General features: G+C 49.8%; 1 long non-coding RNA gene across 1 annotated transcript; it reads left to right on the forward strand.

Annotated features, from left to right (window-relative positions):
- Positions 1–631: 631 nt before the first annotated feature.
- LOC119305133 lies at positions 632–3,838 on the forward strand. Its single transcript, XR_005148559.1, has 3 exons — positions 632–943; positions 1,076–3,264; positions 3,677–3,838. It is a non-coding gene; the product is annotated as an uncharacterized LOC119305133 (long non-coding RNA).
- The last annotated feature ends 2,176 nt before the right edge of the window (positions 3,839–6,014 follow it).

Here is a 6,014-nt window from a genome sequence, read left to right on the forward strand (position 1 = left end):
TCAGAATATTATGGTTGGATTGAAAACTTTCAAACAGTGAGCTATCTTGCGCCCTGGATGGCGCTACAATTGATATATGGAAGGTTCACTCGATCTGAGGGAGCCATGACCAGAGGGTTGCGACTAGAGGACATGTTTATACAAATGGGCCAAAAATTTATTGATACAGAATCTAGGAACTAGGATGATCAGCTGATCAAGGATTACTTGTAGCCCATAGATTAGCTGAGATAGTTCAAGTCATTCTTGATCCAGTCGAGTATTGAGCATAAGGAGAAGTGGTGACTGATGACTTCCGGGAGGTTTCGAATTCTTTCGGCATGGCAAAGCAATGTTCTTATATTATAGAACGCAGTGTAGTGTCAAAAACACTCTTATATTACGGGACGGAGGGAGTGATCATTGAACATATAAAGGATGAAGGAGTCCGGCTATCTAGCGGCCGTGGCCACGTCTCCTTTTTTATGCATGAACAGTGTGCGCGTTACTGTAGCGACGAGGGCAGCGAAAGCGAGCAGACGGCGCAGCGAAGTGAACAGCGAGAGAAAAGGGGAAGCGAGCGGGTAGCGCGAGAGAAAAGACCTAGCCCGTGCCCCCGCAGCCGCCTCCTCTCCTGCCGCCGCCGCCGCCTCGTCCTCATCTCCTTTCTTGCCCTCAGCGGCGCCTCCTCTCCTTCCTCTCTCTCCCTCTGCGCCACCTCCTCTCCTCTTCATGCATGGCGGCGTCTCGTCATCCCCAGCCCCCGCCCATCCCTAGCCTCCCCAATCCCCTCCTCCCGCATGAACCCTAGCAGAGAGAGAAGATGAGAGGGAGAGAGAGAAGGAAGGAGAGGAGAGGAGGGAGAAAGAGAGAGGAAAGAGGAGAGGGAGGTGTGGCGGCTGACGGGAGAGGGTCATCGGTCGGCGTCGTCCTGCGTCGGCGAGGTCCCCCTCCCCACGCATAGGTACTCCCCACTTCCCTCCTCCTTGCCTTGATTTAACTCTCTCTCTCCCACCCTATCTTTCCCATGATCTGCTCTGCTTGTTTTGGTTCATTTTAATTGATGCATTATTTTTGTCTATTTCTGTGTACCTAGGTGACTATGCGAGTTGCATTGACAGAATCCATGTATTAAACTGGGGCATTTTTGGCAGCTGCAGCAACCTGACAATTAATTCGTTCTCATCCAAGGTAATTTACTTCCCCCCTTTATGTATCATGGATGGATATATGTGATGGTTGGTTCTCATCCAAGGTAATTTACTTTTCCCCTTTATGTATCATGGATGGATATATGTGATGGTTGGTTGTCATTACTGAAGCAAGAATTGTTGATGATGACTACCTTTCGAGCGGGTTTACCATTCGTCTTGCTAATGTTAATTTGTATGTTTTCATTTGTTTTTCCTTCTCCATTTTGTTGTATAATCTATGGATGTTGTCCAGAAAGTATTTTGCAACTTCAGAAATCCAAAATTATGGTTTTGATGTTAATGACCAGGATGATGTGATAGCCTCTTTTGATCCGTATCTATTTTTTTGAAGCTTGAAAGATATACTTGTAGTATGGTCTGTGGATCTCCTTTGCTTTGTGATACTGAACCCATTTTGGAACAATATGGCATCAAAGCATTTGTTTTTTGTCCGGCTAATAATGTAATGGTCTATGGGCAAATAAATCATGGTTTAAATCAGGCTCTTTATTTCTCTTTTGATTGATTTAAGGTATTCACATATATAATGGTTCCCAATACCCATAGAATTATTGGTTTTAATTGGCTTCTTGGCTTCTTGCGTCCGCGGGTCATCTAGCGCCGCCGACATCGTTTTCTATCAGGCTCACTTCCTATCTTATATTGATTATTGTACTGCACTACCTCAGTTTTAAAGATCAGCATCCTAAATTCCTAATCGAACCAGAAAAGCACAGGTGAGTACCAGCTAGCCTCTCCATACTAATTGTCTACACATTAGTTTCTCCTGCTCTCTGCTCTTTATACTATGCTAATATTTCATTCGATCTAAGTAATTAGGCCCCAGAGCATATATTCTTCACCAAAAATAAACTGTGTAGTAAACTCACTTAGATAGTTCCCAGATTTTACATACTTCCTATTTTTGTCATGCACACAAGATGTTTAATGATGGGTCTACAAACAAAAAAACAGATATTTCATGTCTTTGCTTTGGCCTGCTGAATACCTTCCTTGCAATACCTTTGCTATGCACCTATATGAATTTACTTTACCCTTACAATGACCAAGATAGCAGATATTAAACAAGCCAATACAGAGATAATCCTTTGCTTTTCTTGCTTAGTTTTACCTAATTATCAGCAGATCAATAGGCTATATAGAACCTCCAACCTGTTCACTCTGAATCCTACTGAAGACCATCCTATGGAGAAACAGGAGTACTGGCCCTTCGAACTACCTACAAGACCCCGAGGTGCAACCGGCCATGGCAAGGCAGGAGATGTCGAGAGGAATTTTCCTCCTGGATATTGCAGACACTACGTGCCATTGCCCATTACAAATCGGCCTAGGAGTGCATGGGAAAATGCTTACATTTAAGCAACCTCAGTTGCAGATTTTTTATATTTGTTCACTCAGGAGGCCATTAGTCTATACCAGCGATGGAGACAGCTTCCCTTTTCACTACTGTAGAACATATGAAGGTTTAGCACTCAAGGGAGTTAATTGGCATAAATCTCATCTGTCGCGATTTGATTTGCATGGCTCTGAACCTAGGCAGCAATGACATACGCATATTTATATATACTCTTGCATCACGAAGTTTGCCAGCAAATAGCACAATGCTCATAATGAATGGAAAGATATTACCCTATATAGCAGCTGAACTGTGTGTGTTTCATTCCTATAAATGTGTACTGGTACAATGCTTACAATGCTCTCTCTCTCTCTCTCTCTCTCTCTCTCTCTCTCTCTCTCTCTCTCTCTCTCTCTCTCTCTCTCTTACACACACACAATCACGGTTGTTCCTGTATTATCCTTGTATATGCAAACTACTTTTTGTTTCTTATACACAACGACCTATGTTCTATGTTGGGTACATATTTTTGCACTTCTTTTGAAATTATTATGGTGCATATGTGATATACCTAGCTTGTATTAATTTCCAGGGTATATTCCAGTCATAATGGAGATGCTTGTGATAAGTTTGGTACCTTCCTCTGCTACATCTTTTGGTGTTATGGGCCGTTCCTAGATCTCTATATTTTGCAAGAGGCCATGTTATTTTGGTATGCAAGAGCAGGCCTGACAGGTATTATTCCTTGTTTTGTTATATGCATTTTTATCCTTTCTACTATGATTAAGTAGCACCATTTCTTGATGGTATTTCGCTAGGGTTGGTGCTTCCACTATAGTGTTTGTCATCTGAAAATGAATTTGAGTAAGGTCACTTTTGTATCAAGGTAAACCACCTGGTTTCCTGTTTTATTTGTTCCCCGAGAAGTGTGAAGATCTTACTGATAATTATCAATTTATAATTACGTGCTCGACTGTTCACTGTATCTGTTTGGTGAAAACACACCTAAAATGGTATTTAACTTATAAATAACTATCTAATTTGCATGTTCCATTTTATTTCAGACATAGCACATTCTTTGTATGTATTATGATGGATTTTAGATATGCTTAGTTGATATCATTTTTTTCTCTTGACTCTAAAACAGGTATGTACAAGCTATTTAAGAGGGCCAAGAAGGCGGAATAACCTCGCTTATACAGTTTCTGACTGCTAACAGTGCCATCATCAATGAGCTTCACTCTAAAGTCTGTTCATGAGAGGGTTGGGCTTCCTTCAATGCTAGGGCTGAAATTGGAGAATAAACAAGGGGTTGACATGCCTATGAAGTTCTATTAGGTATGCTTTTCTCTCTCCCCAAATCTTTTGGTTCCTGAAGCACAAACTCTGTCAGTTTGTCCATATGTAGATTATTTTCCTTCTTGTTGGTGCACTATTCTCGGGTTTTTTGTGTGTTTCTTTCTTGCGGCCAGCTTGACCATTTACTCTGGAAGGAGTTACTCAACTAAAAAAGAGCGAACAAGTTGAGGTTCTTTTGTCTTGTCTATATCGTTCCTGTTGGAACCGCTCGCTCTTGCCCTCGCCATTGCCTACAGCTCGCCGGACCCCTCTCTCTCTCGGTGCTCTAGTTCAAACGATCAAGAGAGGAAGTAGAAGGGTGGACACAGGAGGTTCCCGGTGCTCATACACCGCCGCTCGTACGGCCTTGTATTTTCCCCTCGAGCAACAACTCGAGTGCCCACCTATTACAACGTCACCGTACGGGTTTTATACCCAGGGCCAGTGACTGGGCACGCACCCTCACCCCCTGCTCTCTCGCGCCCACGATCCGCCCGCCTCGCTCGCGGCAGCGACGCGCTCCAGCGCGCAGCTCGCGGCTGGCTTCCAACGGATCATGCACGAGATCCCCGTACGGCTCGCCACCAGGCCAGGCCACCCACGACGTGTTCCGTGTACATGCACACGCACGCTCAAACGCCACATACGAACGCACACACGCGACTCGCCACGCTCCCGATCGGTCCCGCGCGCGCACACACGCACGCCCGACACGATCACCGTGGCTTATGCCCAACACTCACACCCCTAAGCCACGAACTACAGCAGGTGAGTCCATCGTCGTCGATGTCGCCATGGCCGCCGTACCGCGCAGCACCCCGCGTCCCGCGCTCCCGCCACGCCGTCGACGTCGTTGTAGCCGCCACCGCCCTGACGTCGCTGCCACGCCTGCCACCGTGCCGCCGTGTCCTTTGAGCGCATTCCCCACGTCCCCGCGCTCCCGGCCCGCGCTCCCGCCGTGCACGTACGCGATCTGCGCACCAGGTCCAGCGCCTCGACGTGGTCCGCACCCGCGGTCCCGACGTGCCCGCTACGTCTGGCGCGCGCCCATACACGCGCCCGACGCGGTGAGCCCGTCGCCGCGTCTTGTTCTGCCACGCTTCGCACGCCACCAGCCCGCGCCATGATCGCGCTCCGACGCGACCAACGCGACCGATCCGGCGTGTCCTGGAGCTTGGCCTTCCCTCCGCCGAGCCGCGCCGCGCCACCGCAGCCTCTGCGCCACCGCGTAGGTCCGCCGCGGCCGCCGCGCTCTCCGCACGCCCGGCATCACCGTGCTCCGCCGCCGCACGGGACACGAGCCATCGCCGGCGAGCTCCTCCGAACCCGATGCTCCGATACCATCTGTTGGAACCGCTCTTGCCCTCGCCCTTGCCTATAGCTCGCCGGACCCCTCTCTCTCTCTCAGTGCTCTAGTTCAAACGATCAAGAGAGGAAGTAGAAGGGTGGACACAGGAGGTTCCCGGTGCTCATACACCGCCGCTCGTACGGCCTTGTATTTTCCCCTCGAGCAACAACTCGAGTGCCCACCTATTACAACGTCACTGTACGGGTTTTATACCCAGGGCCAGTGACTGGGCACGCACCCTCACCCCCTGCTCTCTCGCACCCACGATCCGCCCGCCTCGCTCGCGGCAGCGACGCGCTCCAGCGCGCAGCTCGCGGCTGGCTTCCAACGGATCATGCACGAGATCCCCGTACGGCTCGCCAACAGGCCAGGCCACCCACGACGTGTTCCGTGTACATGCACACGCACGCTCAAACGCCACATACGAACGCACACACGCGACTCGCCACGCTCCCGATCGGTCCCGCGCGTGCACACACGCACGCCCGACACGATCACCGTGGCTTATGCCCAACAGTTCCTACAATGTTGTTTGGGTTGATTTTCTTGCTTTTTTGTAGCTTGTGGAGGGCTGAAGATTGTAGACTGTCAAGTGGTCGAGGAGGAGCAAACAGAGAAAAGGAACGAGTTGGAGGATGGGCGTCTCGGGCGACTCCGCCGGCTCCGCCGCGGGCTCCACCGTCGTCTCCGCCGCTGCGCCGCCGGCGTCCTTCCCCGCCCCCTCCCTGCCGGCCTCCCCGGCCGCGGCCCAGCCGCCGCCCCCCGCACCGGTCGCCCCGATGGCCCCCTTCCGGTGGGC

The sequence above is a fragment of the Triticum dicoccoides genome, chromosome 5B (assembly GCF_002162155.2).
Source record: "Triticum dicoccoides isolate Atlit2015 ecotype Zavitan chromosome 5B, WEW_v2.0, whole genome shotgun sequence".
NCBI lineage: Eukaryota > Viridiplantae > Streptophyta > Magnoliopsida > Poales > Poaceae > Triticum > Triticum dicoccoides.